This window comes from Adiantum capillus-veneris, chromosome 14 (genome assembly GCF_014529385.1).
Source record: "Adiantum capillus-veneris isolate H3 chromosome 14, ASM1452938v2, whole genome shotgun sequence".
NCBI classification, from domain to species: Eukaryota; Viridiplantae; Streptophyta; class Polypodiopsida; order Polypodiales; family Pteridaceae; genus Adiantum; species Adiantum capillus-veneris.
Window position 1 is genome coordinate 9147058 of NC_140944.1, and position 11830 is coordinate 9158887.

Below are 11830 nucleotides of genomic sequence, written 5' to 3' on the forward strand. Positions count from 1 at the left end.
AGCCGCATAAAGGTGGTTCTAACTGCCCTAGAAATGCACCTTATGGTCAAGTTCAATGCCACAATTACAAGAAGTTCAAACACATTGCCAAGGATTGCAGGTCCAAAACCAAGCATCATGGTGGCAATTGTGGAGGATTCAATGGACATAAAGAAAATGGAGGCTATCATCACGAATCTCATGCTCATTTTACTAATATTTCAAGCTATGATGTTGATACACACCCTATCTCTATCCAAATTTTTGTTGCAAGCTTCAGCTCTTTCAAGCCACATCACAACTCTTCTATTTGGTATCTAGACACTGGAGCTACACATCACATGACATATCATTTTGATTGGCTTACACACTACACTCCTCTTCAACACCTACTTGAAGTCCTCATGGGGGATAGCAACATTCAATATGCTCGAGGATATAGCATTGTTGCCATTAACCTACCCAATGGCACTATAGCTCATCTAGACAAGGTCTACTATGTCCTGGTCTAAAGAAATATCTAATCTCAATTGGAGAGCTCACCTCCAAGGGCATTACAGTTTCATGCATACATGATAACTGCATCTTGCAAACTCTTTACACCAATCACAAGCCTTTCTTTATATCTTTCCCTAAGGAAGGGCACTTATATCCTCTCGGCTCCAACAAGGTCCAAGCCAAAGCACTTACATCAGTCATCAATTCTCCTAAGCAAGAGGAGACTATTACTTGGCACTACAAGCTAGGTCATGTCTCGCAACAAGTACTCAAGGATATACAATAGAAGGAGCTAGTGATAGGGCTGCCAACCACAATTACACCAATCAAATTTTGTGAAGCTTGCGTATTGGACAAAGCTAAGCATTTTAAGTTTCCAAGATCAAGGTCCCATACAGCTCATCCACTTGGATTTATGTGGCCCAATGCAAACACAATCACTCACCGGCAGCAAATACTTCCTAATCTTCATCGACGACTATACAAGGTACACTTATGTCTATTTCTTGTTAGATAAAGGTACCACTTTCATCAAATTTCAGGCTTTCAAAGCTGTGGTGGAGACAAAATTGGATTGAAGAATCAAGACACTGAGGACAAATAATGGTGGGGAGTACAAATGCAATAAATTTCAACAATACTATGTATCCCATGGTATTCGACGAGAATTCATAATTCCCGATCACCTCAGCAAAATGGAGTCGTCGAGCGCAAAAATCACACTTTGGTCAAATCTTCCCACTCAATGCTAGCCCTCCCTCGACTTCCACTCGTCTTACTGGGAAGAAGTTACAGCTACTGCAACTTACATCCAAAATCAAGTCCTCTCATCTACTAATCTCCACAAAACTTCTTATCAATTGTGGTATAACCACCCACCCAACATATCCCATCTCAGAATATTCGGTTCCTGGGCATACCCTCTACTCACTGGTTCTTATCCAAAATTCTTGCCGAAGAGCATCAAGACAATTTTTTGCGGCTACGACGAGTCACTGGCATCAAGGCATACCGCCTGTATGATTTGACAACCAAAAATTTCATCTTTTCGAGGCCAGTTATTTTATGCAAATTTCTTCTTCTTGGTAACCCTATAGATACTCACTCTCAAGCCACATATTTTTCCCCGCCATCTTCAAACCATGAAGCTCTTCTGCCTACCCCCGATCTACCTTGCATCGGATACCCCATAACTACTCAAGTTCACATGCTTAGTGGTGTGAACACACATTCACTTAGTGTGTGAACACCCACCCCAAGCCTTCAAATCAAATTAATAAGCTCATAGGCTTATTATCAAAAAGCTTATTATCAAACCAAAATTTACAGCTTGGCACGTAAACGCCCACACACACACTCGCATGCGCTTCTCTTGGATTGTTAACAACTTGCACCACCAGTTGGCATGTCTTCATACTCTTCTCAGCAATCCCAAACACTACAAAATGGCCACACACTCACGTTCTCAGCCAAGGTCTCAGCCAATACAATCAATCATGAGCGCCATATCCCTCTCTCTCTTGCGCCTCCCACAGTTGCACACAACCTCAGCCCCTCAGCTCATCAGAAAACGCCTCAGAATCCCATTCATTTCAGCCCCCAAGCTACCAATTCCTCCTCTCCAAGCATGGCACACACACCCATTCTACTATCCTCTTCATACTCACCTACACCATCTTCTACTCCTGATAGAAATTAAATCCATCAATTCTATCACCATTTCCTCTTCCTCCTCAGCCCTCAAAGCATCCAGCAACCCTTTCGAATCCATTCCAATGGATGATGAAGGGATTTCTCCACCCCTTTGCCCTCGACACTGATCCCTCAAAGAAATATACAAAGCTACGTCCTTCTCCTCTTTCTTAATTCAAGAAGAAGAGGACCTCTCCATCAACATCCCTAACCCACTCAAGGAAAACACACTCTTGATAGAATATGAAATTGCCTCTCCCAAAGGCAAGCATTGGATTGAAGCCATGAAAGAAGAGCTTCAAGCACATGAAGACGCTCAAACTTGGATGATCATGCCAAGGCCTGACAACGCCAATGTCATCGGATGCCGATGAATTCTAAAGGAGAAGCACCACCCCAACATCTTTGTCGAAGGCTACAAAGCAAGGCTTAATGCCAAGGGCTATATGCAACATCATGGTACGGATTTCACCGATACTTATTCTCTTGTAATCGGCATCACCTCATTTTGCATGCTTGTTGCAATAGCCGCATTCTTTGACGTGCCTCTTCATCACATTGACATTCGCACTGCCTTTCTACATGGATGGCTAGATGAAGTCATTTATATGGCTCAACCACCCTATTTCTATTGTGATGATCCCACTATCTATGTGTGTAAGCTCAATAATTCTATATACGATCTTAAAGAGTCTGCACGGAAATGGTTCAAGCGCTTACAAACTTTCCTAATCAAATGGAGATGGGTTCAATGCACTTCCGACCCCAATTTGTTCTATCATACTCTCTATCATGGGTTGGGCAATCATTGGTGTGTATGTCTTTACACGTTGTGAAAATGTTCAAAGAGGAATTTCATGTGCATGACAATGGCCCTATGACCTACTTCTTGGGCATAGAAGTCGACAAAAATCCCAATGAAGAATTCATCAAGCTCTCTCAACGAAAATATATTGAAGACATGTTGGGTGAGTATGGTCTTCTAACTTCTAATGCACAACTCTCAACACCACTCCTTGTCAAACATAAACTCTTCATAACTTTGCCATCATCTGCAGATGACACTTACACAATGTCAAGCTTTCTCTATGCTCGCTTGATAGTCGAGCAAAGATATCTCATTTCATGCACAAGGCTTGATATTAGCTTCACTGGTCATGTACTATCCCATCATATGCGTGCACCTTAAAAATGCCATTGTCTAGCTGCCAAGAGATCATTGCGCTACATACATCACACTGGCCATCATTCTCTCACCTGCTATCGTTAAAAGCACTCATTGCCACTGCAACTCCAAGGTTTTTTTAATGCCGATTGGGCCGGGCAGGACCTGAATATGCATAGCATTTTTGGACATGTTTTTCTTCTGGTGTTATATCTTGGCGAACCAAGCACCAAACTTCTCTTGCTCTATCATCTGCCAAAGCAGAGTATATTGCAGCATCCCTTGCTGCTCGTGAAGCATTATGTCTTTATCAACTACTATAAGAACCACCCATTCCAAGTGCCACTCCAGTTGCAATGGCGAAGAGTCCTCAGCTTACCGAGCAAAGAAAGCACATCAAACTGGCGTACCACTTCATCAAGGAGCTAGTCAAAGATAACTTCATCCGCCTCAAGTATATCTCTACCAATGAGAACGTTGCAGATTTTCTTACAAATGCAATCCCTCCTGAGAAACATGTTCTTTGCTCAACAAAAGCTGGTTTGGAAGCTTCATCTTCATTCAACATTGATTGTATTTCAATATTATTTTATTTTTGTATTTTCCAATTGCATCTGAGGGGGATCTCCTAGCAAATGCTCTATGCTTTCTGTTCTGGTTTTTCTTTGGGGGGGCATGTGGAAAGTGTATTGCACTTTACACCTAGGCAAGTGAGATTCAAACCTCACCAATCATCCCTTATCTATTGCAATAGCTCTATCCCTTGTACAAGCCTATAAAAGGGACTCCGCACTATAATGCTAGTGAAGTTCAGTTTGAATTCGAATTCTCCCCCTCTACTTGGTGTCATCTCCCCCTTCCTCTCTCTCATACACTTCTCTCCCTTCTCGATCTCCATCTCTCTATCTACTCTCTCTTTCACTCTTGCCTCACTCTATCTTCTCTATAACGCTCAAGTTCATAGTCTGCCCCGAGCTTCTCGAAAGCGGAAGCCCGTACTTTGAACTCTATCATATTCCCTAGGTCCGCTTCTTGAAGAATCTACAAAACCGTCTCTCGTACTTCTTCCTCGCTTGGAGAGTTGCTTTTTGTCACTATAGCAAGCCAACACCCCCTCTCTCTCTCTCTCTCTCTCTCTCTCTCTCTCACACACACACACACACACACACACACATCGGTGGGTGCTAAGTCTCTCTTTGAAGTTCAGGTGGGCGCTAAGCACCCACTTGAGCTTGAGAGAGAGATTTTGTGAGTCCTCTCTTGTTGTCCTTCTCTCTCTTACACTACCTACCCTGCTTCATGCACATGCACTCTCGTCTCTCTTCAACAACTTTCAAGTAGCCTACTAGCCACCCAATTATGACTTACCGCCTTCTTCTACTAAAATTTCCTACGTTTGTAGCCTATGTCTCTCTTTTAGATATATATATATATATATATATATATATATATATATATATATATATATATATATATATATATATATATTGAAGCTCTATCCCTTTTCTGGGTAGAATTTCGTTCACTCTCTGTTGCGGCACTGCCCTTGTGGGCGCCTTGAGGAGGCGTGGGCCATGAGAGAGAAAGACAGATTGCTCTCTCGCCCACTTGAGCTATGATGAGCTATGCTGCAACACCCCCATTCCCATTCGAACGTCTGTTCCTCTTTCTCGGCCTCCTTTGCTTTGAGTACATCCATAAGAAAAAAGGGAAGGTCGAGAACCAAATCCACAAATCGGTGTAGTCTCCCTCGGTGTGTTTCTTACAAAGAACTACAGGGTGAATCTTACTCTTCCTTGAAACGTGAGGAGTTTGCAGGGTTACGCTTTGATTTCACAAGACCCCTTACACCAAAGTTTCTCTGAGCCAAAGTCTTTCCATGGGTGTGCTGGAAGCTCCTTCTCAAAAAAAATGAGATTTTTAAAGTTTCCACCTTGCATTACGAGTTTGGGGCTAATTATTTAGACTCATTGTGCATGTTGATTGGCCATTTTCCCCTAGATGGAAGAATGAGTGCATGGATGAAGTATAATCTTACAAAAAACTTCTCAGTTAAAGACAATGCATATTTAACAAATGAAACACACTTCTCTCAAGGAATGTTCAATTTTGATTACAAGGGGAGGGAATTTTGAACTCAAATTCAGTTGAGAAATAATGCATTTTATGGTGCTAATTACATTCAGAGAGTGATACAATTCTAATAAACCTATCGCAACTTGTTAGCTCTCAATGAATTACGTGGAAAAATTAACAAACAAGGTTTATCTTACAACTGAATTTTTATTCAACTCATCAGCCAGAGAGGTAGTTTTTAGTCTTGGATATTATTATTGTTTCATCATTTTCATTTGAGAGGATGACTAGACACTAATGGCAAAGCCTCTCTGATTTTTTGGCCTATTCCATGAGCCCGCAAAATATTGAGTTTATGCCACATTATGTTACAAAAGATAATCATTTATTATCACCTTCATTGGGGAGCTAGTGAGCTCTTAAGATGGGTCCAAGTCTAAAGTGAAACTCAGTTTTTTGCGCGAGAGAGAGAGAGAGAGAGAGAGAGAGAGAGAGAGAGAGATTTTATTATCGTCCTCGGAGGTCAAGTGTGACCTATGGGACCAAAGTTACATGTGATGTAGTATGTGTATGGTTGACGAGTGACTCTCGATGCTCCAAATTGTGGTGATGAGAGTCGCAATGGAGAGCCCACATTGTAACTGGGAGAGGAAAGTGTGAAGGTCTAAGTCATGGCTGAGAATGTGAGAGAAGCAAGTTTGGATGTGAACCAAAGCTGAACAATCTAGTAGTGTGTGGTACTCAAACTCTCAAACTTGCAGTGAGCATAATATGCACAGTCAATTTGACTCTTCTCCATTGCCCCAGCACCATGTCTTGCATCGAAGGAAATGGGAGCTAAGCCGAATGACTGCAATAGTGCGTATTGTCGACAAGGGGATAGGCTCAAGCATGTAAGTGCCAGTACGGTTTCCTCTTTCAGCAAATAACATGGTTTTGTAGTTGAGGGCAGTATGGGTGGTGTAATGTATGAAGCATGACCCACCGGATTTCTCATAAGCCGTAATACATTGGTGTTGTAGAAAAGCTTCATTCACTTGGGAGTCAATTGAAGCATCTTGTAGCAAGTGTAATGCATCCCATCTCCCATAACCACTTCTTTATGTTTTGCATCCATCCCGTGCTCAAGATCTCGCTTTTATGCGTCTTTTGAACTTTTTTGCTTGCTTCCCGTGCAATTGTAGGAAGTCGATGTGAGGGGTTTCGATGCATCTTTATCATGTACTCCACAACCCTTTCCATGCCCATAACCTCAATTGAAAGAGATCCCAACTCAAGAAGTAGGAGCATATATGTTGTTTGTGTCTTAACTTGGAGAAAGTTTGTCAGAAAACGCTTTTGGACATTCTCAAACTCTTTCCAAGTAGACTTTGACATGCTCCCACCCCACACTTCAACTCCATAAAGAAGAACCGGTGTCACAAATGCATCAATAAGGTACTTCTTGAGAACCCAACACTTGATCTTTCTCGCATTACACATATTCTCAAATGCATAATATGCTCTCTTTCCCGAGTCCAAACGACACATAGCACATTCATGCCACTTGTAATTGTACGGAACCTCAAGGCCAAGGTACTCAACGCTCTAAACAACTTTAAGTATCTCAGTGTTGTACATAATGCATGGCTTCTCCTTGTGGTTGGTTTTCACAAGCATAACCTTTGTTTTGGATTCATTCACAATCAATCCACTATGCAAGCAAAAGTTCTCAAGGACGACCATAAGCTTTTGTGCATCTTCTAAAGTGTGTGCTAGAAGCACTACATCATACGCATACAACAAAAGCATGATTACCACATTGCAAATAGTGACCTCTTCAATGCCTTCTTTTTGCATAAAGTCAAGTACCATTTGTTCCAATTGATCGATGCATAGAGCAAAGAGAGTTGATGACAACGGAAATCCTTGCTTAGCCCCAATAGTGCTGAGAGAGAGAGAGAGAGAGAGAGAGAGAGGTATATAAAAAAGGGGAGGGGATAGAGGTAGAGAGAGAGAGAGAGAGAGATTGAAGGAGTGGAAGATAGAGAGAGATAGATAGAAATAGATAGGGGTGGGTAGCAAGAGACCAATGGCCACAGAGAGAGAGAGAGAGAGAGAGAGAGAGAGAGAAAAAAAAAAGCTTGTTCCAAAAGGTCACTCCGAAAACTCTTTTTGGAGCGAGCTTCTTCTTTAGATTTCCTCACATGAGCAATATCTAAAAAAAGCTTACTCCAAAGCTCACTCGAAAATCTCACTCCACTCCAATCCTCGACGGTTTCATCTTATTTTGTCCATTAATATAACTTCTTTTCCAGCCTTTTAGCCTAAAGGATACAATATCAAATTGATACCTTTTCTTGAATGAGCATTCTAATAACAAAGAATGTTCATCCTTCATAGTATGTTGTCACGATTTTGGAACGATCTCTTTGAGCGGAATCTTAGGGAGGTGCCTTTGTGGACTTAAGGGAAATAAATTAAAGTAAAGTTGGGGGACTGGGCGGAGGTATCAAGGAGGAGGTTAATTTGGGGGGGTGGTCACGTGCACAATTTTGGGGTAAGTTGTTTAAGTGGCAGCAAAATTTGAGATGACCGACAGCATGAGAGAATACAGGGTGAGTGAGTTGACATAGGCAGGCAAGTACATGGAGGTCGTGGCTGGCAGATGAACAGGGTCAAGCTGGTGTGTACCACACACATGGGTGGCAGAGTTGGAGTGAAGGTCACATGGCACGGCAAAGGAGAAGGGTTGGATCATTTCCTTTTTTTAATTGGTAAACATGCAGCTACAAAGCACCAAGCACCATCAGGCGGGTTGGTTGTCCGAGAAGAGGTAAAATCAACCTGATATGCACGCGAGGTCGAGGCCCCGTTGTATGTTCACATTCTAAAGGCAAAATTTGGTAAGATTCTACCTAATGAAGTACAAGTGGAGCCGTAGCTAGCATTTATGAATGTTATCTTTATATTCTCCAATGTGCACATGATATGGACGAGTGATTTACAAAGCTTACAAAATAGATAAAACCATGGCCAATGTCAAGTAAATGAGCAAAGTTTGTCTTGAAAGTGATATTTGATAGACATTTTCAACTTTCACGTCTTTTATTATTAAACTACAAAATATTTTCATTACCATTCCAGATGGGACCATTGTGAACTAGTAGATTGTGCACAACATTTTGATTGTGATTACGATCAGAGGCCTCCAATTGCTAGATGATGCTTAGTATAGACTTTGATCTCTACTATTGAGTGAATTCCCTTTTAAAAAATTTATTTCATGTGCAGTATTACATGTGTCAAGATAGGATGTCATCAAGTGAAATGAGTAGGATGCATGACATTGATATACCACTTTTGGCATGTACATCTCCATGGGATATATCCATGGGCATGTGTACATGCAAGTGTAAATATATGCATTTGGAAGCCTTGCAAACTAGATATTGGGTCTTAAATATGGTGGAAAATGTACCCATTGTGAATAGTCTTGTTTGCATGTAGGCAAACTAGATATCGGGTCTTAAATATGGTGGAGAATGTACCCATTGTGAATAGTCATGTTTGCATGTCGGCAGTCACACATATGTACATACTTGGTTAGGATGTTGGAACTTTGGATGTGGTGCCAAGTGGATTTTTTTGCTTTAGCATGTGCTTCCAACTTTTCTAGAATGCAAATAATGCAAGTGGGCAGTGTGGGTGGGTATGCTCATCCTGAAAGTTTGACACATGTGGTAATTGTCTATTTGCAGTACCTGACACATAGTGATGCATGAAACGACTTACAAGTGGTCAAAAAAAAGAATTATGGTAAGTGGCCATGTAAAGTCAGTATTAAGGATTGTGTTTTTAGAATTTGGGACAATTTGGAGTCCATTTGTATTCTTCCCACAAAAACTGTCCGTCATGAGTCAAAACTCACCGAAAATTTCCCAAAAAAAGATAAAAAACTAAGACCAAATGACATGAAAAGACTAATTTTTTCCACATCAGTTGGTGCCATGAGTGTCCAAGCTAGGGGTGCTTACTTGACCAAACATTAGCACTTTTTCCTCTCTATGTGTAAGAAGAAGCAAGGTTTCTACAGGGTGTGCAATCCTACTTTGTTCGCTTACTATTTTCGAGTGTATAGAGGAGTTATTGAGGGTTCCTTCTCTTCAATTTTGCACTTGGGAGACTTATGGAAGTTTTGAAGTTTTCATGGATGTATGTGTGCAAGGAATTGGAGGAAGAAGGTATGGATTTTGCAAGACTAAGTGACCATGTATTAGTGCCATTGAGGTTTAAGCGACACCAAAGAGTCCAACAAAGTGCAGTTTGATGTTGCTTTTACAATGGTCTGAGATAATTATTCTTAAGACTGGAGTTTTGGTGTTTTTTATTATCCTTCTTGTGTCGGTTGGTGGCCATTGACTGTGATTCTAATCTTTGATCCAGTCAACTCACTTCATAGTGCCTATGGGTAAGTAGGGGCTTACAGTAGTTTGAGATTCTTAAAGCTTGAGTCTAGTGTGGGAAGGTTTTTCATTGAGCTCTTGAGTGGCTTGTGCGAGTGAAGTAAAATAAGAGAGTTCCGTGTGTTGTGTTGAGGTGCAAGGGTGTCCATGAGGGGGAGTGGATGTGTGTGTGTGTGTGTGTGTGTGTGTGTGTGTGTGTGTGTGTGTGTTGGGGGGGGGGGGGGTTGTCAATCTCTATGTAAGCTTATGTTTTTTTAAATTTAAAAAAGGCTTAGCAGAGTGTTAACTCCTCAAACTATTGGAAACAATTGAAGACTCTCAAATTAACAGACCACACGAAAAAATCAATGATATCTCTCTCAAGAGAATGAGCATAACAAAAACAAGTGATTGAGCCCATGAGATGCTAAAATGAGCATCTCTAGGAAAAAACGATCCAAAGAAGAGTAATGCGGACAAGCTCATTCATACCTTTATCAATTACCTAGAGTGCATTTATCACCTCTTTTTCCAGCCATCCTAAAGCTGATTTTTCTGCCAATGTTTATGCCAAATAGTAGATTGGCTACTATTTTTCCCATTCCTCCTATTCCAAAGGTCACACACACCACATAACAAATCTAGAATGGGAACATGAAGCGTAAAGCCCACCGCTCCATAGAGTCGTGGCAAGCAAGCAATAGATGATGCAGAAGATACACACTCCATTCACACTAAAGATATAGAGGCTTGGTCATATATTTTGCATGGATATCCCTTTTGCAAGCTCTTTATTTTCCTTTTGGATCATTTGAGATTGTCATATTGTTAGATCCTTGCAAGGAGCTGCTTACCAGCAAGAGCATAAATTGTGTTCAATGGTCATTTCAGATATTCCATTGCAATAAGATATTCCATGTCTTGAAGAGTTGTTAGGGAAACTCTTTTTTTTTTTTAGACTCTTTGTTTTAAACCCCACATTGATGAGATTTCTGTTTCAGACCGGGGTTTTAGAATCCCAATTGTCTGTCATGTTGACTTCAAAACAACCTCATATGTTTGCCTGATTTAAACTAGAACATCAACACTGAGACTTGGAAACTTTTTTGCTTGCATAAGCAAATGAGTAGGAGTTATCATTACAAAGCTCAGGGCATGTGTAGGATGTAGAGAACTCGTCAATTAACATGCATATTTCTATTGTGAAACTTGCATTGAACTCTAATATAATAGCCCATTTGGAGCACAAACGCTCCTATGTTGACAATACACATGGATTTCACAAAAACATGCAAATTTCCATAGCGAAGCTCATTTTAGGCGTTCATGAAGAAATCCAGGATGTAACAACACTCTTGAACTGTAAGATACCAAAAAAGGAGGATGGAAACTCATATAGGTGGTAGGTGGTAACATAGTAAACTAAAAAGTTGATAAGTGTTGATGGGCACACTTGGTGTTGATGGGCACATTTGGGGATGGTAGAGTCAAGTAGTGAAGGTAGAAGTAGTGTCAAAGAAGAAGTTTATTGATTATAAAATCCAAAGCTGCTTGTTTAACTAGAGAGCAAGCATATTCGAGCTAGATAGCGAGGGTGAACTAATGTAGGAGATGTTGCTATTTAGCACAGATTAGAGTAGAAGTTTGTAAAGATTTCCATAGGCTTTAATTAAAGAATTTATGTTTGGACACCCAAACAAAATCAGCCGTTTGTGGGGCTAGGCATCAATTGGCTTAGAATTGTCAAAAAATGAGGTCAATATGAAAAGTTCTAGAGAAATAATCACTTTTAAATGCTAAGAATTTTCCTTTTAGTGATTAAGCACATATTAAGGTTAATAAGAGTATACTATTTACTTAATTATCAAAAGCCACAATTTTGTTATGCCATTGGAGGAGCAGTGTGTGTTGATGTTGGCCCTAGTTGGTGGTGTCAAGCTCTTTTGTTCAGCATGGAGCCTCATTACCCTTGTAGTTTTTATTCTAGAAATGCACA

At 40.7% G+C, this 11830-nt stretch overlaps 1 protein-coding gene across 1 annotated transcript in view; it reads left to right on the forward strand.

The window, feature by feature from the left end:
- The window catches only part of LOC147441872 (uncharacterized), a 97759-nt gene extending 88268 nt beyond the window's left edge, over nucleotides 1-9491 (forward strand). The window contains exon 4 of the transcript XR_015190159.1: nucleotides 9151-9491. The gene's annotated coding sequence lies outside the window, so the exon portion shown is untranslated. The remainder of the gene's footprint in view (nucleotides 1-9150) is intronic.
- The last annotated feature ends 2339 nt before the right edge of the window (nucleotides 9492-11830 follow it).